Source organism: Athene noctua, chromosome 1 (assembly GCF_965140245.1).
Source record: "Athene noctua chromosome 1, bAthNoc1.hap1.1, whole genome shotgun sequence".
Lineage (NCBI taxonomy): Eukaryota > Metazoa > Chordata > Aves > Strigiformes > Strigidae > Athene > Athene noctua.
In genome coordinates, this window is record NC_134037.1 from 55181222 (window position 1) to 55205922 (window position 24701).

A 24701-nucleotide genomic window follows, 5' to 3' on the forward strand; every position below is an offset into this window, starting at 1 on the left:
GGTGTGCAGGTCCTGGGAGAGGTCTAGGAACTATACTGAGATAGGAAGGCTTGTATGCTGGAGACAGGCACTCCCACAATCGTATTGTGCTAAAGGTCTCCCAATGAGCTAAAGCATCCAGCCACCAGTCCAAGGCCTTCACTGAGATCCTGGACCTTTACTGAGATCAGATTATCTAGTGTCTGGGACAGGTGGGATGGAGAAAAAGAAATGGACTGATGCACTCATTTCTTGCCTGATGAAGTTACACCACAATTACCAAGTACTACAATACTTAGTTTTTGACATTGATTTAGTGGAAGGCTCACATTGTGCTGCCTGTCAGTAACTCTTACACAGGTGGTTGCTTAGTGTATGGGCATCAGGTATTTATATTAATCAGATAAGCATAAATATACAATAAAGAGATCCTTCTTAGAAAGCAAGGTTATGCAATATTACTGCAAATAAAAATTATTCTGTGTTTACCAGGCCTAGAAACAAACTTGCTGAGGATCATCAAATACATTTCTATAGGAAGTACATTTGTGAAAGCCAGGGATAGTTTTAATTCAATTACTGAGCTATTCTCTAGGAGGGAAAGACTAAAGTGATGTGTTAGTTTGTGTTTTACTCATGTAGGCTTTCTCCTAACAATCACGTTTTGCGAAAGCATCTGGTCTGGTTCTGAAAAGCTCTGGACAGAAGATTTACCCCCCTGTTTCTGAGGAAGGTTCAGTAGCGTGAGAATTACCTCTTGTTCTTAACTTTTTGCCACTGTCTTGATCCAGAGATGGATCATTCTAAAAAGTAAGGTGCATATAAACCAGTTGTTTTATTTTGTATACCCTAGTTCTTGTACAACTACTACTGTATTACTTGCAGTTGCACTGTTCATGCAGCCACTGATCATTTTAGGCAAATATTTTTTTTATTGTTATTATGACTAGATATTTACAGAGGTCTGTGAATGCAGCCTTGTAGAAAACATACAAGATATGGTCCTTGTCTGTAGAAAGATTGAAATGAGGCATCATTCCCTTCATATTGGTATTAAACCTTGTGAACTGATCTCATTATCCTGAAGTTACCAAACTACCAGATATGCACAGAACGTGTGTGGAATCGTCAGGAGAAACTGCTGCAGAGACTACTGAGCAAAGGCTGGTTGCACAGGCACCCAGAAATGTTCCAGCCACAGAACCACAGTGCTGACAGCACTGTTACAGCAACAGCCCCCATTTCTCTCGCCAGCCTTTATCGAGAGCGGTGGGTGTGTGCTCCAAGCCAGCAGTAGGAGCTCCCACTGACAGCGCCCTGGGGTCTGTAGTTTCATGCTTTGCTTTCCCCTCAATGCACAAGGATGCTGCTTTCTTTTACTTCTCACAAGGAAAACAACTTCTCCAGGTTTACCATGACGATTTTCCCCAATAGTGTCAGCCATTTCTGTTTCCCTCAGCTCCTGAAACTGCAACTGGTGCCAGAATTTGGAAATCTGCTGTAAATAAATCAGGTATCCAGTTTCTATTGTCCTTTTTTCTTTATGTGTTCTTTAAGGGTCTGTCTCTCTCTGTAAGAGCAAATGCTCCTCGGTCCTGCTACAGTCAGGATCTCGGTGAGTCCCACACTGTGCTTGACTTGCAGCCCACTTTAAAGGCAACTGGAGTAGACAGACTTCTCGTGTGTGAGTGCAGAATGTAGTCCACAGCTTTGAATTTTTAGAAGACAGCTGTTTTCTAGGAAAAATATTTTTATAAACTTGTGTGTGGTGGGAGAATGAGATTAGGATTTGTAATGAGTCAAATTCCCAGTTTTTGCTCTGTGAAAGTGGGGAGGTCACAAAGGACTTCATGTATGTACATACACACACACACACACACACATGTAAAGAAAGGTTTGTATATATTTTAAAAATATTTGTTTGGAAAATTATATGTGCTTCTATTGAATTCTGGAGACACCTCATTCCTATTTCATAACAAGATCTGCTGCAACAGTATCATTTAATCTGGATATTTAACAACAGGTTTTAGCAGCTATCAGTGCTTAGGAACATAAGAAAATGTCTCCTACATTTAGTTTTAAGCGAATAGCTCTGCTGAATTCCTTCTCAAGGATTTCAACCTGTGCTATTTTCCTCTTAATTTCTCATGTCATTTAAAATTGTACATATTTTAAAAAAATACATCTTACTAGAAAATAATGTAGCAGAGTAAGTTTCTGCTAACACGATGACAAGACAGGCATTCTGTTTTCTCCTATCAGTCTTCAGGTTCACACTCACTGCCCACCTTTTTTCTTCTGCCCCCGCCTCGTAATTATTTTTCCGTGTACTTCCTGACATGACATGTGCTTACACTAATTGGACATCTAAATCACAGTGAAAAATTTGCATGCTGTAGGCTCTAGATTTAAAAAATGCCAAATATTACTCATTGGAATGACAAAAGATGTGCAGACAAGGGAGAAAATAAGGTGTTTTAACAAACAGATGTGGAAACCTTGTTCTAATCTGTTAGTATTGTGACCATTTGGATGGAACAGATTAATGGTATTTGGGTAAAACACAGCTGGAAAATAAGGCCTTTCTCTCATAAATTCAAGATATTCTTGAAGGTACAGCTCCATTTGAATCACACCTGCTGCCCTTACAAGCATAAAATTTCTGTTGCTCTCAGTAAGGGCTGTTTTTACAGTGCATCTGATAACATTCAGTGATTTTTTTTTTTTTTAATAAAGCCTCATTTCCTAGATCTATGTGATTAAAGAGGAGAAACAGAATAAAAGAAACCCACTCAATGTATCAGCAGCCAATTAACCAGCTTTAATGGCCATGAAGAATAGCTTGCAAATGTTATTGAAGTGTTGTCCAAAAGCTAAGCTCAAGACTGATAGAAAGCCATTTTCTTTCAATAATTTTTAGCAGTATAATGACTTTTGGGGCCTAACTAGATATTCTGACTGACCATGCTGAGCTCAAGTAAATCCAGTGTCAGAAGGCAGCTATTCAGCAGGGTATGACTGTGAAAGGCTCGTGGTGCTCTTTTGGGCAAAGGAGAACACTGGGAAGCCTCTTCATCCATCCTAGCGCCTGAGGGTACCTCTCCAGTGCACATCCCAGACACCAACAGGGCAGAGGTGATAAAGCAGACCATTGGGAGGGATCCCATGAAAGACAAACCTGCAGAGCACTGGGGCTGTGAAGATGCTGAGGAACAGCTCTTTAGCTTTTCTGTAACATCAGTCTAGCTTGATGCCCTTGGCTTATTTGTTAAATCTTTTGGGGATGACTCAGGGAAATTTAAGTTCCCTTTTAGTTTTCTGTTGACAGATCTGCAGTTTTAAATAAATAAATTGGTAACAACATCTGACATCATCAGCTTGTTAATGGAAATTTTATCCTCTGGCACCAGTATTATCTTTGATCATTATATACTCTGTCTGAAAAAAGGAAGTACAGCACTGTGTAAAATAAGATAAAAAGGGGAATAACAGAATAGGATGGACATTAGCAGGGAAGGATGGTCATTGAATTTAGGATACTTCATTAAGACTCAGGACATCCAAGTCCAGTTTCCCCTTTGTCTAACGACTATCAACTAACTGGGGAAGTGATTAAGTATATCTGTGCCTCAGCAACATATCCTAAAATATTTCCTTCCTTTCTCCATCTCATCTAATTAGATTCAAACTGTTCAAGTTAGGGACTTTCTCTAGCTGTGTACAGTGATTAATATAAAAAGATGTGTTGTACTGAGTGCACTGGCTACATATGCACTGGGAAATTAAAACAGGGACATCTATATGTTTAAAAATATTAACTTCTAATAGTGGTCACCTATACCTTTAAATAATGCTTATCATAAAAAAAATTGTCACAGTGTATATAAATCATACATAAGATGAAATATTGTCATAAGCCTGTATACTATACTAATTTTTTTGTTCATTGCTTATAACTACATACTATACATATGTACAAAGTGGTATGTTAAATGAAGAATATGAAACAATACACTACACATAGCCTCTTTTTTCTGTCTCAAGATACAGAACTAGCTGTTTAGCCATAATGCTTTTAGTTTTGTAGGACAGTGTCAGTTTAGAATAGCAGCAAGGGTAGTTAACTGCATGCTATAAATACTACGTGTTATTTTCATTTATATTTGTTTGATTAGTACTGTATTTTACTTTTTAATATTTTGTAATGCATGAAAAATTTCCTGTCAATAAATGCTGGACATAAAAGGAATATGTTTCTCCTTTTTGTTAAATAAGGGTTTGACTTACACACAATTCCATGAATTCTCTCTCTGATGTAAATAAACGCACAGTGGTTTCAAGGAAGATTATAGGAGCTCCTCATCAAATTTTGTGCAGTCATTTGGGGAAAGAATTGAACTGATTTTCTGCTCTGTAAAAGCAACTTCTTTTACTTCTAGCTACTTCTGTAAAAGACTGGGTAGTGGTATGGATTTGATTAGCTCATCTCTCTTGACTCAGGGACAGGGAAAATAATGAATGACTAATCACTTCAGGTTACTGTTTTTTACACTGAGGCTATTACAGAACCAATTAAAAAAGTCATACAGAAAGCTATATAGATGTGATTAGGTTATAATGGTAATGCAGGGAATTGTGTATAGATAATTATTCTGCAGTACAGATAATTCCAACAAAGACTAATCAGAAGACATATCAAACACCTAAGAAGAACAATTCTGTCTGAATTAATTTTAAACGCCTTTTAAAAAACTGCAGATATATTGTGACTTTTTAAACAACAGAGGGCAAAAATTATCCTTGGCTCTTTCCTTTCTTTCCTTGCACAACGCAGTCCTGCAGTTTTTACAGAAGCTCAGTTCACACTGCGTTCTTGCATTAATCATAGCTGGGGTGTAATTCAAAGCAGCTTTGGACCTTCTCTAAATTCCACCACGTGGTAATAGTTTCCTAGGGGCTAACCCATAACTGCAGACTATGACAGCACAGCACATGCTATAGCTCAGCTGATAGGGGGGATTACACCTCTGCATCAGAAACTCTTGAATTAGACTCAGAGGCCAGCTGTAATAACATACTTGCAGCAGGCCAGGTGCAGAAGGAATACAACAGACAGTAAGCTGAGGTAGCGCTGTGCCACCCTTTGTGTCCGATTTCTAGGAATAGAGAGAGGGCAGGAACAAGCTTGTTTGTATTATTATTTTTAAATATGTCCATTGTGCTAACATTATATTTGAAATGCAGAAGAAAAGTGCTTGTCATGTGTGTGCAGCTCCTCCTGACCTCCTGCATCGTATCTTCTCCTCCCCTCCCTCATCCCCTCTCTCATCCGAGTCCTCTCTGCAGCTGTTCTCAGAATAGGTCCTGCATCTCCCTGCCAACAACTCATATCTTATCTCAAAACATATGACTCAGTACTGTGTGTCCTTCTCTTTTTCATTATTTATACCATGTGCCCTACACAAAGTTGTGTTACTTAGTTGTGAAATCCCCAGTGCAATTCAATTCACATCAAAGCAGCCAGTTTGTCAGCTTCTCCATCACCTAAAAGTTCTATATTCACTGCTCAACCTCCCTGAGCATATCTGCTGCTTTCCTGCCTTCTGCCACATAAAAACCCCTGACATTTCTACCATGCTACTTGCAGGGAATTGACTGATTTGATATATAAATTGTCTTTCACCTTCCCTTTTTCAGTGTCTGCTGACTATTTAGCTGTCTCCTCTTAGCGTGTTTGTTCCTCAGGTCAGAAACACTGCTCAGAAAGCATTTAGCATGCACGAACCAGTGCTTGTTATAATTACTTCATGGTGTACCTAACTGTACAAGCTACCACCTAAAGTTTCTGCTTTATTCCAAAATGCATTTTTATATCAGTCCTTGAAATGTTTCAAATAACAACATTTTCCCAACAAATGATGCCCTCTATGAGAAATAAAACCTTTGAAATAAAAGATTTTAAGAACTGTTAACTGAGATCCATTAATCAAACTATGTAAGGGAAATTTGAAAAGCTTCTCATCACCAGCCAAGCCCCTGTGAGCTCAGCCATGTTACCACGTCCTGCTTCTTGAAGTGTTCAACTGGAAATCCATTTCTGGATGAGCACAACCTGTAGTCTGAACGGGTTCTGAGGATGGTATGAGTTGCAGCAAGAAGTACAGCAGCAACCTAATAAACTCCTGGAAAACTGCAGTCATATCTTCCTAAGGTCACCTAAAAAAGATAAGTTCTAAATATAATTAAGTCTTTATTTGACCTGTTTCATAGACTTTATCTTTCACTAATTTTTTAAATCTTAATTAGTATTTAGCATTTATGCAAGTCTGTGTGATTTAAGATGCTGAATGATATATGAGTTCAACAGAGTCCTCATCTGAAGGACAAGTATTTTAGTGAATATGAGACCTGACCCAAAGGCTATTTCCAGCAGTTTGTCATTTAGTACAGGGAAGGTTAGGCAGGTTACAGTGATATATGATCTTTCCTGCTCTGAACCTAACAGCACAGTTGAACTGCTCTTACGGCTTTCATTAATTGTATGCAGCTCTTTTATTCTACAGAGTAAACTGAAAATGTGATGACCTTTCTACCCATGACCAGAAGAAAAGTGAAAACTTGTGATAAGTTGGTCAGCCCATCAAAACTCTGTGCTCAGTCTGTGTAAACCTGACTGCAAATTTCTGCCAAGTTTATTTTGCACTCATTCATATACCAAGGGGGAGAGAGGGGAAATCTTGGCGAGGGCTCAGTGTGGAGCCCTGCCAGCATGTTGAATTAAGCAGTCACCCTGGTGTGGGAGCAGCCTGGGGAACGCCAGTGAAAAACAGCACCTGTAAGTGTTCTGCAAATGGCATGGGGCTATGGGGGGGGTGTGTGGAGAAAGGATGTAAATGGACAAAACGTGATGAAAAATGGCTGAGAGCCATGAGCAAGCAAGACATATGGGCAAGTTTTTCTGCTTAATGGGACAAGTTAGTGGAACAATTCTTCTCTTCCTTTCATGTATACATAAGAATTAGAGCTGTTAAAATTTCAAGGAGTGAGAAATGAGCATTTTTTCTAAACAAACACTATTTTGAAAAATGCTGCTTTGTTTCACATGGTTGCCATTTCCCCCTCAACATTTTCCATCAGAAGACTGACAAAAAATAGTCTGGAAGATGCTTATTTTTCTCTAGCCAGCTGGACAGATACCAGCAAAACCAAATAAACAATCATTTCAAGAGGCACTTCATAATGTAGTTTATAATCACAAACATTTTCATCAATAATGCTCCTGCTTTTTATTGAAAACCTTTTCAGGTGAAAAATTTCCAGCAAACTCTGAATATAAAATGGAAGGCCCGATTCTGCCTGTAGGCTGGTGAAACAATTCTGTAGAACTCCATTTGCCTTGCATACAAATAAGCTGAATGGAGAGCTGGGAATGTGTTGTGTGCTCCTACATCAGCTTGGGGGTTAGTATATGAAATTCTTCAATAGTGATAGCCCTTTTAAAAAGTCTTCCAGTGTATAGCTACGATTCAAATTAAAGTTCAGCTATGTATGGATATGAGTAAAAAAGGAAGCAAACTTATACTAATCTTTCTTTCAAAGTAATTTTATAACCCCCCGATAACAGCTGAAGAGAGAGACCAGTTTTCAACAAAAACCAAACCCAGTCCCCAAGGCAGAAAACTTCTAAGAGCTAGAAATTATGAAAATCAACAACTGGTTTATAGACAGCCAAGTTGTATGCAAACAAATCTTGTCTCCTTGCTTTCCATTCAGTCCATGGAGGGAATAGTCTGCCCCTATCTGTTCCCTGCCCAGCTAATTTCCATTTCCATAGCAGGACTGGGAGGAATTAAAGAGGAAAGACATAAGGCTTCTCCCATCCATGCCTACCATAATGTCCTCACCAAAGTAAGACCGCGAGTAGCATGCTAGGAACAAGCAGTTGGAGATCCCTTTCTCTCCTACATGAATGCACAGGCAGTTCAGCAGTGAGCACACCATCTGTGGTATGCTCATCACAGCCTGGTACCACCACCAGCATGGATGTGTGGGGTGGAGGTCTGGAGGGCAGCCACAGGGCAGTACTGCTTGTTTCATTCAGGCAAGCCATGGTAGTGAGAGCGTGATTCAGGCACAGTGATGAGGAATACATCTCGGCTTACAACCTCTTCCTGTTGCATGACATTAATTTGTTAATGGAAGTGTTTAGAATCCCTTTAGTCCTGGGTAACCATTTTCCATAATGATTTTACTAAAGTGACTAAAATAACATGGCCTTGCTTCTTAGTACTCTAAGGCTGATTGTCACGAGTTGCATATGACCTTGCTGCATGCAATCCCTTCTTTGCTCTAAGATGCTGATTCAGTACCACATAGAGGATGCATTATTGCAGGTGCCTTAACTTCTGTAGCTTTGGAAAGCAACCATTCTGCTGTGCCTTCCACCCCCTCACAACAGACATCTGCATTTCTTCTATATATAGACCAAAAAGAAAGCCTTTGAAGGAAGGAAGAGCCCCAGCATAGGGAGCAGGTGCAGGAACTCGTGCTAGGAAGCTCCCTCTTGCATCACTTCTTACTCCTGATATCTGCAGGGAGTTCTTGACTGGCTGTACTTTTCTGATTGCAGCGGGGATCACAGCGGCACTAACTGCACCTCGTTTTCCAAGAAGTTGACACCTGTAGGCAGCAGTGGCCTGAGGGGCATTGCCTTTCACTTGCCTTGCATGAAGGTAAAGTTTGTGGGTTTGTTCTCTTTTTTTTAACCTTAAGATTAAAGTACATTAGACAGCATGATTTCTAGCTTCCTTTTCTGGCTCTGCTAATTATGTTAATGTTACTTGAGCTATATGATGCCCTGCTTATAAAGGGTGGATAGTATTACTTTCTTTCATATGAGGCAAGCCTTGATCCTATAAAGACTTTGGCATGGGACTTTCCATGCAAAAAAACCCACATGTAATTCCCAGTACACTGGACCAGAATCTTAGGTGAGAAATTACACTGGGCAGCAAAACCTGTAACTGTGGTTATCTGCATTGTTTCACTGTCCCACATCACATAATTGTCTCTAAATTGAAGAAACATGGATTTGATGGATGGATCACTCAGTGGATAGGAATTGTCTGGATGGTCGCACTCAAAGAGTTGCAGTCAATGACTCGATGTCCAAGGGGAGAGCAGTGATGATTGGCGCTCCTCAGGGGTCAGTGTTGGGACCAGCACTGTTTAGCATCTTTGTTGGTGACACAGACAGTGGGATTGAGGGCACCCGCAGTGAGTTTGTCAACTACACCAAGCTGTGTGGTGCCGTCGACACACCGGAGGGAAGGGAGATGCCATCCAGAGGGACCTGGACGGGCTGGAGAGGTGGACCTGTGCAAACCTTACAAAGTTCAGCAAGGCCAAGTGCAGGGTCCTGCACATGGGTCGGGGCAGTCCCAAGCACAAATACAGGCTGGGCAATGTGTGGATTGAGAGCAGCCCTGAGGAGAAGGACTTGGGGGTGTTAGTGGATGGAAAACTGACTCTGAGCCAGCAATGTGCGCTCGCAGCCCAGGAAGCCAACTGTGTCCTGGGCTGCATCAAGAGAAGTGTGGCCAGCAGAACAAGGGAGGGGATTCTTCCCCATTACTCCACTTGCGTGAGACCCCACCCGGAGTCCTGTGTTCAGCTCTGGGCCTGCAGTGTAAGAATGACATGGGACTGCTTGAGTGGGTCCAGAGGAGGCCCCATGAAGATGACGAGGGGGCTGGAGCACCTCCCTTACGAGGACAGGCTGAGAGACTTGGGGTTGTTTAGCCTAAAGAAGAGAAGGCTCCAGGGAGACCTTACAGTGGCCTTCCAGTACTTAGAGGGGGCCTACAAGAAAGCCGGAGAGGGACTTTTTACAAGGGTATGTAGTGATAGGACAAGGGGTAATGGATTTAAACAGAAAGAAGGTAGATTTAGATTAGATATAATGAAGAAATTCTTTACTGTGAGGGTGGTGAGACACTGGCACAGGTTGCCCAGAGAGGCTGTGGCTGTCCCCTCCCTGGCAGTGTTCAAGGCCAGGTTGGACGGGGCTTTGAGCAACCTGGTCTAGTGGGAGTTGTCCCTACCCATGGCAGGGATGATCTTTAAGGTCCCTTCCAACCCAAATCATTCTATGATTCATTCTAGGGTTCTACGCAATGTGCCATTCAGCATGGTTGGAGCCTGTCTGCAAGTGCTCAGTGCAGCAGAGAAGCGTGAAAGCCCTCCCGCCCTGCCCAGTGTGTGAGGGCTCTGGCGTTGCAGTGTGAAGGGGAACCCTGCACCTCTACAGCATCCTTCTGCAGGGTCCAAGATTCTTTGTTAAGGGAAAAGTAATTACACTCATGGAAAGCTGGAATATAACTGGGATGTTGGTTATTAGATTTAACGCAAAAAGATGTTGGGTGAAGATTTAAAGGGGCATAGTTCTTACCAGTCTATCTAAGGAAGTTTTAAAGATTAATATTTGACAAGTCATTCCTTTAAGAATAATACCAGTAAACCAAACCAGTGAAAAACACTTTGGAAGTCTCTGGAAATTAAAATCTATCTCTGTTTTACTGCACCAGTCCTCCACATTGGTTTCAACATTTAAGAATCCTCTGAATTTCCCCCACCAATTTCTGACATATTTACTCTTTGTATGATATATTTGTTATTTTTAACCTAAATCTTCAAGACAGCTATGCTGAGAAAATTCTAGCAAACAAACAGCATCATGAAATTAGAATGGCCTTCAGGAAATAACAAATCTACAAGGCTTTAAATAATGTATGAAACTTTCTATTTCAAATTGCCTTTTACAGCCGAGTGATAAGACAGACCATTTGGGGATTTAAACTACTAAACATTTTTCAAAATTTCAGCTACTGGAAAACATGCAAACCAAAAATACTTCTTTTTTTTTTTTTTTTTTTCTTCAACAAAAGAAAGTGATTTAGTGTTTGCCAGAACAAAAAATAGCTTATGTTTCCTACCAGATATAAGGAAAATAAAGGGCTGGATTTATTAGAGAAATTAATCCAGCAAATTATATCGCAGAAAGAGCATGTATTATCTAAGACCTTCTCATGTGTACACAGCAAAGTTACACACCTGCATCCATCAGACTTGCTGAGCTGCACTCACTCACTCGTGACACCTGAGAGTGAAGCCTGGTGTCTCTTGTCCTGTCCCATGGCACACAGTCCTGCAGACCATCACAGTCACTGCAGGTGCCACCCAGGGGGTGGGGTTGTGGTGCTCTAGCACAGACCAGGGATGTCTTCTGAGGAAATACACTGCTCAGCCTCAGGCAAAGGACCTGGTCATTTCTCCACCAGAAGCACGCCTCTTCTCCCACCTGGTGATGTGGGTTTTCACAGTAAGTGGCTCATGAAGGTGGTGGGGACAAGAGTCTGGACTGGTTCTGTCCTTTCTTTAGTTTCGGGGAGTGGGAGCTGGAGAGGTGTGCAACAGGATCCAGAGGATCTGGAGGCAGCCCTTCAGCAGCTAGGGCAACTGCTGGGGAGAGAAAAGCTACTACAAGCCCACAGCCAGCCTGATGCCAACATTCGTGATTACAAAGGAGTTCTCAGCTTTCCAAGACAGCTGTTTCCCAGGGTGCCAACCCTGAGGCAAACTTCTTTTCCCCAGGGAGTTGGATACCTTGTCTAGAGGGATTTCTCCTGTAGGTCCTATCTCTGCCTGGCCAGCTTATTATAGTTAATGCTCACTTGTGGAAGGGGCTGAGAGTCATTAGTTCCCTTTGATCTGAGTATGAATAAAAATAATTCAGCATCACAAGCCTGAAATGATTTCGAGTGAAATCTTGGCATTAGTCAGGTAATGAAAGGAATGGGTTGTTATTTGGTCTTTTGTCCAACAGATGGACATTTTTACCACCTGAACATGAACTTTCTCTTCTTTTGCCTCCTTAGGCATATCCCTTGCTCCACTAGAAAGGAAGGACTTATAGGTGAGGTAGATAGTGATGACCTTAGTAAAAGTTTCCTGATATTTCTTAACACTAGAGTATGCTTTTTGTTGCTTCAAACTGTCTCAGATTTTGAAGAAATGCGCTTGAGTTTTCTACGTCTGGTGTCTTTTTCAGCCTCAGTTTTTGGCACGGAAATTTCATAGTCAAAATAATTCAGTTGTTTCAGAGAAGAAGAGAACCAATATTGAACTGTGCGTCTTAAAAATAAATTGGAAAAGGCACGGGGATGTTATGATGGAGAGAACAAAGAAAGGGACAGAAGTATAGAAGCCAGCAAGGAGAGTCAGTGAAAGACTGAGAATGAAAGAAATAAGTATGCACAGAGGCAGAGGATAGGATCTGAATTGACTGCTAGGATGCTCATAAAATGAAAATTAATCATGTTGCCATTTTCAGAGTGTAGTATATGTCTAGGTGTTATTTCATGCAGTCTTTTATCAAACGTGCAAGGTGACTTGCAACCGCAAAGGGGTAGGCGATAAGGCAGTGTTGTCTCATTGTCATCTCTTCCTGACTACATTTGAGGCAACATTAAAGAACTGTTTCTTTTGCTAGTAAAACATGTCTCTGCTCTAAATGTATTCAATTTACCATTTTATCAAGTCTGTTGAAGTGGGAATGATTACCCGCTTTTTGAAAGTAAAAATGATTATAGATGTGCAAACCATTCGATTTCAGCATGACTTTGGACATCTTGGCGGGAATTCCAAACGTGTAGACCATGCTCAGCCTTCAAACCATGAACTGACTTTCTGGTATTAAGTTTTGAAAAGTAGGGAACAATCACACATAAGACTGAAATATTCTGTTTAAAAAGTGTTGAGGAGTAATTTTTTTTTTTTCTTCCCCCCCCATCTGGAATAAACATGTGAATTTTTGAATTATTTGCAGTTACCCTGAATATTAAGATCAAAATTCTCATCTAAATCTTCTTACCCAATTTTACTTCACAATGTAAACTTGCCAACTGTCAACTGCAGTTTTTAGATAAGCATTTTATCTTAAATTTTTTTTTTTTTTTTTTTTGTCTTATTACTGTATTTTATGTGACCTACAAATTAAAAAGGTGTTTGCACTTGTATGGGAAGGGAAAGCTGAGTCCCTTCCCTCATCACAGAGTGAATTCCCCTTGTCTGTCTACATCGTATATTATTTGCAATGAAGTTATTTTCCTGACTTCATCCTTTACCACAAAATCCTTTCTCTTAGCATGAAGCAAACTCATTTTTTTTAATCCCTCATGGCATTGAGCAAAGTCATTTCCCTCAGTGTGGACTTTCTGAGAAAGAAAATTATCTGAATATTTGTTTTCAAGGAGAAGCATTTTAAAAGAATGAAGGTTATCTGAAAGGATATCTGAAAGGATTGCTGTGAAAGCATCTGTAAAAACACCTGTGAAAGCAGAGTAAGTGGCTGTTATTGTTAACTTGTTACTATACTCCATTGTCTGTAAGGGCAGCACACACACCTACCTATCAGAAGAAACTCTCTTTCTTTCACCTTTCATTGTTTCTGTGTTAGTCATCCTACAATTATAAATTTGCTTTTCTTTTGCAAAGCATGTAGTGACAACTACAACTGAGATTAGAAGAAACACGGGGGCATAGGAATTGCCAAAGTAGACTAGATCAGAAGTCTAACTCACTGCCTGCAAGAAAACTACCAGTATTAGATAATCTACAATCTTTAGGCAACTTTTCATCCATGGAAAGTTGATGTTTGAGATCTAGCTTGTGAAACAAATTGAAACTTGAGAATTGTGACCTCTTTTCTTGAAACAGCAACCAACATGTGAACAAGTATTCTTTGAGGGGATGTTATAATGTAAACATTTAAAAATATGCCAATATCTCGCCTCTGGAAAAAAAAAAAAAAAAACTCACACACATCATGCTAAATACTACAAAGAAAATGACAGCTCTTTCACTCACATGTAGTATGTTAATTGTGTTTCATACTTTATATTAAAGGAAATTAAAAATATGTCCTGATCTACCAGGAAATACAGTATTCAGTTGATAGTATTTCAGTATTACTAACATGGAAAATATGTGGAAGCCTTTAATAAAGGTTGTTCTTAAATGCAGGCTCCATTACAGTCTTATCAATTTGAAACATTTTTCTTCTCATTTTTTGTGGCTGTTGCTGCTTGCACTGACAAGGTGGAGTACACAGTACAATCTTGTAATTTGTTGGAGAGAAGGATAAACTAGCCCAGAGGAAATGCTACAACACACCTGGGACATCTAGCTGTTCTTTAGATGTAAAAATTTCACTGAGATACAACAGAACATGCAGTCTGACCTGTGTTATCCATGTTCACCTCCATGTACAGAGAGATTTGTTTAGAAAAAATTGTAATTTTTTTTAAAACAAAACACTCTGAATATAATTCTAAAGAAGATAATGAAACAGATAACAAAATTAATTTAAACCTTGGTATTTTCATCATAACTATAACTTCTAATATTTTCTATTTTAATCCAGGCACACAGCCCTTCCACATAGTAAAACAAAATATTCTAATAATCAATAAAATATTCTAATAATGAAAATAACCACTTTTTATACCCAAATAACAACTGTAACAAAAACTTAATTCAAGTATTAATTTTCTCTTTATAGCTATCACTGAGACTTCTACCTTCTGTCAAGTTAGGTCAATGGGTCCAAAATTAATCGGAAGTCATAAGAGCCTGCCAGACAATTATGGACAGCATATTTAAGTAAATCACATTTTTTTTTTAAAAAAAAAAGGATAAAACCCCAAATTATTTCATTCATCTCATCAAGTAATTCGCATAGCCTGACATGTTCGGTATCAGTTCTCACTCAAGAGACATACTAACTTACATGATGTTTTTTTACTCAAGCAGTGTACCACTCCCAAATTTCACATGCATATATAAACTAAAAAATGCCTCACAACTTTTTGACTTGGGTCCATCCCTGGGAAAGAGGGATCATTTGCTGACAAGGCATATTTGTCACATTTCAGTCAAGAGCATCTAAGCATGTTTTAGTTATCTCTTTATTTGCTTGCCAGAAAGAAGATGATGTTAATCACAGCAATGATGGAAGAGAGCGTCCTAAAGGTCCACATGTCTTTTTATTAAAGCATGTTAGATAGTATTTTAACTTCAAGGGTTTTGTTGCTGTCACGGCACCCTTCAGGGATGCACCTATATATCTGTGCTTTTTCACCAAGTAATGTATACAATATAGAGCTCTCTTGCTGTTACTTTTCATGTATCTTTTTCTATTTAAATCCCTCAATGATTTGTAACTCACATCTCAAGCTTTGTCCAAAGATGTAAAATATTTTGGAAAGCCCCAAAACTGAGTTTGTCTACTGCTTATTCACCAACTCCTTAACTCAAGAGCTTCATCTCCACATTTCCTCCTGGAACATGGAGAAATCCTTTATGTGCAGCAAGATTTGGCCTCACCTTGTCCCTGATTACTGCTCCCTGTACTGACACACTATTTTCCTTTACATGCCTGTATTATTTACATGCCCTGTATACATGAGCTTCCATAGGACCTGCATTAGGAATTGTTTGGACAGTTCTGAAGATGCAGAAAAATTGTGCCTTGGCTATGCATGCATCTTTCAGGTTGCACCTACGCAAGGAAAATAATTTTGTATAATCCAAGTTTTGATCTGAAACTAATACCCTTGTATATTAACTAGTATGGGCACTTCCAGAGGAACAAAAGCACGGGAGAGACTTTTGTTCAAAAAGATTACCAGAAACGGTTTTGCACAACCCCCAGAAGGTACCACCCAGACTAGAATGTGTCAAATGCCTTGCTTGGACAAGCCCTGTTGCCAGTACTAAGAGGGTTCTTGGAGGCACTAAAATCTGCATACTCAGTGCAGAGAACAGAGCCCAGCTCTGGCTGGAGGGTGGGACTATGACCACTTGGAAGCCTTGGAGTAAAGGTTGATGGACTGTCTGGGGAGCATCATCCCTGGATGCTCACAGTTGCCACTGAAAGAAGTAAACACCGGCTTAAACTAAAATTACAATGTGAAGGCTTATTAACCTGCCTGGGGTGAGAGAATGGCTGAGGACGTATCAGAGAAAGGAAACTCTGAGGAGTTGGGATTTCCATGGAGACCCATCTTTGAGGGTGCATTTTCACACACAGGTAGGAAGTTATGACACTGTAAAACTTCAGTTCAAGGACTATGTCAAAATTCTGGTTCTTTCTAATGAACAGCTTTAGTCACTAATGAGCAATAACCAGCTCTCTAAAAGAGATTCTCTGTTGTGATTTGTCCTTACATATAGTCAAAACTGATTTGGAAACTGAGTTGAATAGTGAGCTGAATAATGAGGTTGAATAATGAAACAGTCAGTATGACAAAAATTTTATGTTAGTCCAAAAAAATCCTGATTGAAGGATTACAGAAGGAATTTCATGGTACCAAATGACAGGAAAATGAGATGGCAGACAAAATTCAGTGTTGAAAAAGGCAAACTAATGTATGTTGGTAGGATCAACCTTAAGTATACACTAAAGCATGGTCATGAAAATCAGCTCTTGCCCATCAAGGAGAAATGGATGCAAATAGCTCTGTGCAAAATGTCATCTTAATGGTCAGGGTAGTTAAAGTAACAAAGAAATGGTAGAAAAGGAAGGGATAATAAAAGAGGAAAATCATCACATCGCTATGTGCATTCCTGGTTTGCCTACATATTGAATTCTGCAGATAGTACTGGTTGTGTTACTTCAAAAGGGACAAAGTAGAATTACAGATTCTTCAAAGAAGAATCATAAGATTGGGCAATGACCTCCCTGTGAGTGGTAATTACATAAACTGGAACTCTTCAGGATGAAAAAGGAATATTGGTTGAAGGAAAATATGATTTAATTTTATAAAATTAATAATTTTGTGGAGATACTGAACAAGAGACTGATTATCCATTATTTTTCAGGATGCAAGAACTAGGAAAAACCAAATGAGATTATCATTAGGAGGTTTTAAATAAACAAAAGGAAGTACTTTTTCAAATAAGGCATAATTCAGTTGTCGAACTCTTTGTGAACGTCAAAAGTGTAAGTGGATTCAAAGGCAGATTGAAGACTTTCAATGAAAAATCCATCAAAAGCTATTAAATACTGTGAAGTGATTACAACCTACAGCTCACAAAATCTCTGAAATGCAAATTACTGGGAGTAGCAAGGGTACAAGTTAAAGTATCGCTCTGTATTTGCCCTGTTTCCTAGACTTATTCCACAAGCACGCTTTATTTATTCTTGTCAGAAGTGGGATACTGGACAAAATGAACTTTTGAGCTGATCCTGCACAGCTGTTCTGTGTGTAGTATATAACGGCTTTCACTTAAGACAACAAGGTAATTTAATTGACTTTAATGGGAGCTGAATTAGGCCATCTGAGAGAATGAGACTCCGAATAAGATTTTTTTGCTAAGGATATGAAAACTAAACTTGTTAGACTGGCAAATGTAAATTCAAAGGAAATTACAAAGTTGCCTAAACCACAGTGTGCCTGCAATGTAACTACAAAGAAAAACCACTAGAGGGATTTATTTTAAAATAGTATGCAAAAGCTATAAGTTTATGATTTATCTATTCTTGAATTCAAGTGACTGGTCAGATGACTGCTTTTGCTCTCTCGAGTGGTAGCTGATCTGGTTGCCTAAGTGTTCATCTGAGCTTTTAAAATGCACGGTCAATTCAAGGTCAGTCTATACTTTTATGAAATTAAGATGATAATAGATATGGCCAAACTACAAACATGTCACCTCCTTTTCCTGAATTATTTGCTTTCCCGAGACACTCATTAGTAAGTGCACAATTAGATCAATATTATTTGATTTTCTTCTTGAGAAAGAACTCTTGTAGTAAACAAGTTGTGTGTTTACAGACAGAATATGTTCCTAAAAAAGAAAGAAAATAAAACCAGACCAGAATAATTATTTTAAGAGTGTAAACCACAGAGTTATTGCTTTAGTCCTCCTACCATAACAGTTCGTTAACTAAGGCAAGCTAAATACCAGTGGCATAGTAGGGCGGAAAAACATAAAACTGACTGACAAAAAAAGTTTATTTACATGAAAAAACGGTATTTTTATTTTTGAGGAAATGCTGCTTTTGCATGTCAAAGCATGTTCTCAAGACATCTCTTCCCCAAATGCTGTAACATTATGCCTATGTATAAGACTCACTGTATGCTATGTAAGGATAAGGAAGAATTCCTTCAACTGCAGTGCCCTAAAAATGTGAGGAGTAATTCATGTACCTAGACTTAGGCATTTAATGCCAAGTGAGATGCTCTGTGATAATTCAGTATACATGCATGGTGTTAACAGGTATGACACAGGAATGTTGGAGGACTCCCACCTTTCACAGTTGTGATACACTGTTGCACCGCAACATGTGTTAGGGACATATATTTAGGTACTTGATTAATTACCTAAGTTTCAAATTTAAGCAAGCTATGGGGGATCTCTCAGTGGAGAGTAACAGGTACCTCCCAAAGGCAGTTCATCTCAGCCTATGATACCATTTTGAGATAGATAGTGCCTGTCACTTGTGGAAGGTTGTCTTTCTCTTTAGAGAGTAGGTCTTAATGGGTAACCAACTAACTCAGGCTTGACTCTAGTTCTTCTTCAGCCAGTGTCAAGTGAGATGAATCTCATCCAGTTATTCTACTTGGTGACCGCTACACTACTGCAACACAAATATTAATAATGCATAGGGGGTTCGTTCCCCAAAGCTCAGAACAAGCTCTAAGGACTTAATTTTAAATGTTTCTCTTTCTTGATGAGGGAATGGAGTACAAGCAGTGAAGTGATTTAACCCACTTGGCAGGCTATCAGCACAGTTAGCAATGCAATCCTTGCTTGTGGATGGTTAAATGTGGTAGATGAAAGCTACTTTATCCTAATAATGTTAATAACCTGGCTGGAAACAAAGACGGAACTAATTATATTTGTTTCATGTTTCATAGTGAGTTGAATATTAAGTATAACTAATGTAGGTGAACAAATTAATATGGTAAGACCATTAAGCTTCACAAGGATGTATAGTGATAGACAAATGTAGAAAACTGCATGGAAAATAAGACCAATAGGTTTTACCTTTAGTGTCTGGACTTACTGGGGAGGTGAGAATATGTATCACCTCAACCAAATATCATAAGGAAGAGATGGGAAATTCATTACTGCCGGAGGGGAATATACTAACTTTATTGCAGTCTTCCACTACTCAGTAGAATATCTCTCTAGGAAGGTATTGCAGGGCTTCTGTGCACTGGGAACACCTCATGAACTAGGTACAAAGGGAACAGCTTTTTTTAAAAAACGTTATGTTCTGTTAAAAGGAATGCTGGGAGCATGAGAACTTATAAGTAAGTGAGAAGAGTATTTCCACCTTTCCTGGGTAATAAAAATATGTTTTTCAGTTTTTACACTGATTAATGGTTACTTTGTCTTTAGCTTCTATATTTTAGTACACAGTAAGAATGCTGTATTCAAAGTATCTTTTTTTTTTAGAATTAAAGAGGAAAATGTGTTGGAAAATATAATTTTTTGAACAGTGGATACACATACAAAACCATACAGTGCTGTTAGAGAAAGAAATTACTTACTATGCATAGAAGTCTTAATATGAATATGCATGGAGGTGATATGTACAAGATAAAAGTGTTAATCCTTCCATCTGAAGTTCCAAGAGGTGCCAATATGATATCTAAAAGCAGTATATGCCATATTTTTACCAATTTGGTGTTTGCTAAATGTATGATTTGAATATATTCGTACATTGCTCAAAATGGGCCAGTATAATCTAGTTTCTCATATCTCTGTGTATATGTTTATTTACCTACACACACACATGCAAACTTGAACCTTGCATATCCTCAGAAAACAGTATATAACAAAATTAAATTACAAAGAAAGGAAGATATGTGGCTTTTCTTTCCCTCTTCTCTCTTCAGTAAAAAATGAACTTGAAAGAAATTCAGTTTATAATTTTGAATAAAACGACCAATTAACACAAAATATTTTAGATACAAAATTTTGAAAAACTGTTGCATAAACCAAACTATGTCTTATTTTCCATAAACTTAATTAAAACCAAACCCAACAATTTATCCAGTTCTTAAAGCTGAGTTCAAATATGACCTGACCCATTCCCTTTGAATTCAGAACCTGAAGGCTATAATCACTCCAGAGTTCTTAACAGGGTGGGAAAACTTGCACAGCAAAGTGTTGGCTCTCCTTCATTAATTCTTGAGTTTTTGACCCGTTGAGCTCTTCCACATCCATCTGTCCTTCTTGGCATTTTTTTTGGCACCTAGATGCCTCCCTGGGCAATACATCAGACATGATCTCTTATGTATCTGCTCTGGAGCCTCACTGAGGTGATGATGCAATATCTCTATATTTTTTAAATAACTGTGAGTGAACTTGAACATCTATACAAACAAAGAGTTCTTCAGCCCAGAAACCCATACCGCTTCACACCAATAATGGGCTTTGCCAGCTCTAAAGACAGAGTGGAGCTCCTCTGCTTTTCTGATACATCAATATGTAAGTACTCAATTGGCAGCTGGATTAGTGCACTGCATGCATTTTCTTTTTTGTATTTTTTTTTAAATTCAAGGGTAAATGTCAAAACAATGCTGTAAAACCAATTAAGGAGAAAGAAAACAAGATTAGAGGTGCTACTTGAATTATTTATTGTTTCTCACTGTTGCCAAGTCTTTAAATAAGTACTTAATAGACCTTACTGTAACTCTCTGAGAAATACAGTAATTTATTTAATGCACAGTTCAGCAGTTTCTTGACATTAAACTGAAATAGTCCATATAGTATGTTGTGAGCCTTTTTGAAGCCTCTTAAATTTGGGCTGTTCACCTTTTATGAAAATCTTCATGAAGAGCTAAATTTATTAATTTCATTCAGTAACCTGATATTAAACAGATATTGATTTCTGTGGAAGGGAATACCAAGATTTATTGACCAGAAAGATTAATTCTGACCAGTTTAAAGCCAAGGTCAATATTTATCTTGAGGGGAAATAAATCCTGATATTCAGAAAAACAAGAGGCTGCTATCTATATATCGCTATTTATAGTCTCAGTGTTTTAACCAGAAATATCTAGAAATGGCTCCTCCACCGATTTGAATTTCAGGTAGGTGACCATTTGCATTGATATTAATATGATAAAGTGGGAAAAGTATTTATAGGTGTGGGAAACCCATGTTTCCTAACTCGTCTCCACCAACATTTCTGCAGAACATAACTGAGTCGAATCAGGAAGCATTTACTTTTAAGAATGAACAGATTGGTCAGCATAGCCACAGATTTACTGACTTGTGGTCTGCTAAATCCAGGAACCTTGTGATGTACACACAGTTCAGCACTGTTCAGCAACATTGTGTGAATATTCACAAATGCCATATCTGAGCCATGTGGAGGGTGAAGGGGCTGTCACACCCCGGGGTCTCCTGCAGAGGCGTCTGGATGAGGCTGGGGCACACACCTCCTTGTGAGCCCTAGAGGCTGATCAGCTCCACAGTCTCACGCACCGCACTGACAGCTTGTCCCAGCTAAACCAGGAACTGTGCCCTTCTCTCCTGTAATATAATCTGTTTCTTATCCATAAAACCATACCGCCTTTTGTGAACTATTCCATTACATAAGGCCTGTGGCTAAGGCACGAAGCAGGAATCCAAACATTACCTATTATAAAGTTCAATTATTTCTCTACATCACACAGAAGACAAATTCATCAGGGCCTTACCCTTCATGCTGCCATGCAAATCAGCCTAATGAAATGGAGGAAGAAAATCAGTAATATCTGTGAGGTGCTCAAATTGTGCTGTAGGTAGCCCTTCACATAGCCGACAGAAGGGTTTCTGATGATGAGGGGGAAGAAGTTCTGGTTTTGAAGGAAGATTATTTTTGATGCCATTATCTGACTATTTGAGCTGTAGGTGTCTTACTCTAAACATTTGGGCTGTGTTCCAGAACTTTATCTATACATGTGCTTGCTTGAAAAATAGTGTCAGACACTCATTAGCAGTAACCTACAACTTTTGAAACTGACACCATTTACCTACAGGAAATTGTCTTTTTGAAATAGCACTTTGTACTAAACCATTCTGAGATAATTGTTCCAATTAAAAAAAAACATGGGGCATTGCTGTGCACCTCAGGATGGAAACTTTATTGTGCTGTGAAAGAAGTCAATGGGAGTTCAAAGTATTCAGCCACCTGCAGAACTGATGATAGAGAGCCAAAAATTTGTAATTCATGCTGTAAAAAGAAACTATTCTACATGCAGATACAGTTAAAAAAAGGATGGGAGTTTTAGCTTTGCTCCTTCTCCTCCTCCACCCTGGTTTCCCCTCTCCCAGCTTCCAAAAAAAAAAGAAAATGAAACGATGAATTTCTTATGTCTGAGTATTGCTGAGCTCTACATAAATAAGAATATGCTCGCTGTAGGGAAACAGTGAGATTCAACTATTCCCATTAAAATGCTAATTACTGTCCTTTTATAGATCAGTTGGAGAGGATTTGGGGAACAAAAATAGCACCCAGAGATTATCACAGAAAGAAAAAAATCCGAGAAGAAAACACGACATTAAAAAAACTTGCTACTAAATATAGAAGCCCACTAAAGTGAGGCTAACCATTTATTCTCCCTGGAGCTGCTCCATATATTAAACTGATACTGAGAAGTCATGAATTGCTATGCTTCCAAGCACAGTTCACAGTTTGGATTATTGTACTTTCATATATTTTGTGTCCTGTCCAAGCTATCACTGACATCTTAAAAGAAAGTCCTCCAGTCCTTACTACATAGAAATAAATAATGTGGGACAACAGCATTAAGCAATATAATAATAAAATTACCTGTTATTAAAAACAGAGCACAATTTTTTAGAGGAAATATATTACTCAGCTGTAAAATAATATGTTTGCCATTCGCTCTAACGTTTCAACATTATGATTCAATCTTCTAAAAAGCTGACATGGAAAATAACGGCGTAATAAACCAATTCATCATAATGTGTAAAAGAAACTACTGGAATAAATTGTAATAACCTTTCAAAAACTAGCAGCTTTTAAAAGTATTAATTTCTACTCCAGATAATTGGAAAAGACACCTGGGTGGCCAGGCAATATTTTTTATGGGATTGCCCTGTCAGGGACTCAGATTGTCTTCAGAGTCAGGAGCGATCGTTTAGCACTAAGTGACAGTGAATCTTGCAAATGGGTCTTCCTGGATGCTGTTTGCCATAAATTACCAAACTGAACTCTCCTTCAAGGTCAGCCATAAATGAAGGCAGATATCAAACGGCCTTCACAGAGACCCAAAGTAGTCCTCAGGCCTCACATAAGCAGGCGCTGGTTGTGTTGGATCCTGTAAAATTGACTTAATAGACTGACAACATAAATTATTATCAAACTTTGAAGATATTCTTGGGAACCAAATAGCTGAGGAATGTAATTGGGAGTTGTAGTTCACAGGAAGGACTAACACAAGTTGCTCCCCATTATGGAGCAGTATGTGCAATGATACTATATTAAGAGCATTAGAACTGAAGACATCAATATGTTTCAAGGCACACATGCAAAACAACTTCTCTTTACAAAGTAAGACATTCTAAGTCTGTCAACTTATTTTACCTTTTGCCTTTCACAAAATCTCTTGGCATTTGTTCTCCAAATTAATACCAAGGCCATCTGTGTTTGCATAAGCATTGTTAGTTCCAGTGTTTCTGCTTTGAAAATCATGGTTCTGGAGTAATGAAAGTTTAGTCAGTAGTGTTTATATAAAAGCAGCCAACAGTGTCATAAACCTCTGCTACAAAAGTTATTTTAGTAATTCTTTCTATGAGAGACAAGAAAGGGTTATAAACAACCTTAACCCAGATGTCTTGAAATGACAGAGTTCTTTATTGCATCCCTTTTTCTCCAATATGGAAGCTGTGTTCCAAGGGTAACAAATGTTATTTTACATTAAAAAAAGAAAAAAAAAAAAAGTGTAGGCAAATTTTTCGACCTGGCCTGTTTTGTAGCATCTGCATTTAAGCAGAGGTCCCTGTCAATTCCCACTGGAAAGTCTGCATGTGGACTGATGGTGTGCTACGGAGGACTGTCCTCAAGGCTGCTCGGTTGAGCTTCCATCACCATAAAGGCAGAGGAAATGTCATGCTCAGTACAATGTGTGTTTGCAAAGGAAGGGAAAGTGGGTGGGTGCAAGGAGGCTGAGTGAGTGGCACAGTGCAGACAGCACCCGCTGCAGGGATGCTAGAGAGCCCAGGTGGCTGTGGTGCAGGAGGGAGCGCTGAGGGTGCTTCAACCTTTGATGCATGTTGGTTTAGGTCATGCACAGGGATATCATAGTCCCTCTCCTGGCCCCTTCCCACTCCACTGAAATGTATCCTCATGCTAAAGGGCTTTTAAACAATTCTGTAGTGAAGTATTGGCATGCAACAGCCTATTGGAAATCTTTAAGGATCTGCTGCAGTGCACAGAGCAAAGCTTCAGCAAAGTGCTGACATGTTTTTCAGAAGCCTCTCAAAATGACAAATTTCTTTTTGCATATGTTATACTGTTTAGTCTTAAAGCAGCAACAGATTTTATGTTAAAAATAAATCAAAATAAAGGTTTGGGGATTTATAGAGTGAACTCCAGCTTAACTACACCACCTCAGCCAAATATCCCCCACAGC

General features: G+C 38.9%; 1 protein-coding gene and 1 long non-coding RNA gene across 5 annotated transcripts in view; one reads left to right on the forward strand and one right to left on the reverse strand.

Moving 5' to 3' along the window:
- The window catches only part of HS3ST5 (heparan sulfate-glucosamine 3-sulfotransferase 5), a 209745-nt gene that overhangs the window by 37438 nt on the left and 147606 nt on the right, over positions 1-24701 (reverse strand). The gene's annotated exons all lie outside the window — the stretch shown is intronic.
- Positions 1288-10568, forward strand: LOC141968603 (uncharacterized). The gene is made up of 3 exons (XR_012634910.1): positions 1288-1492; positions 8612-8714; positions 10147-10568. It is a non-coding gene; the product is annotated as an uncharacterized LOC141968603 (long non-coding RNA).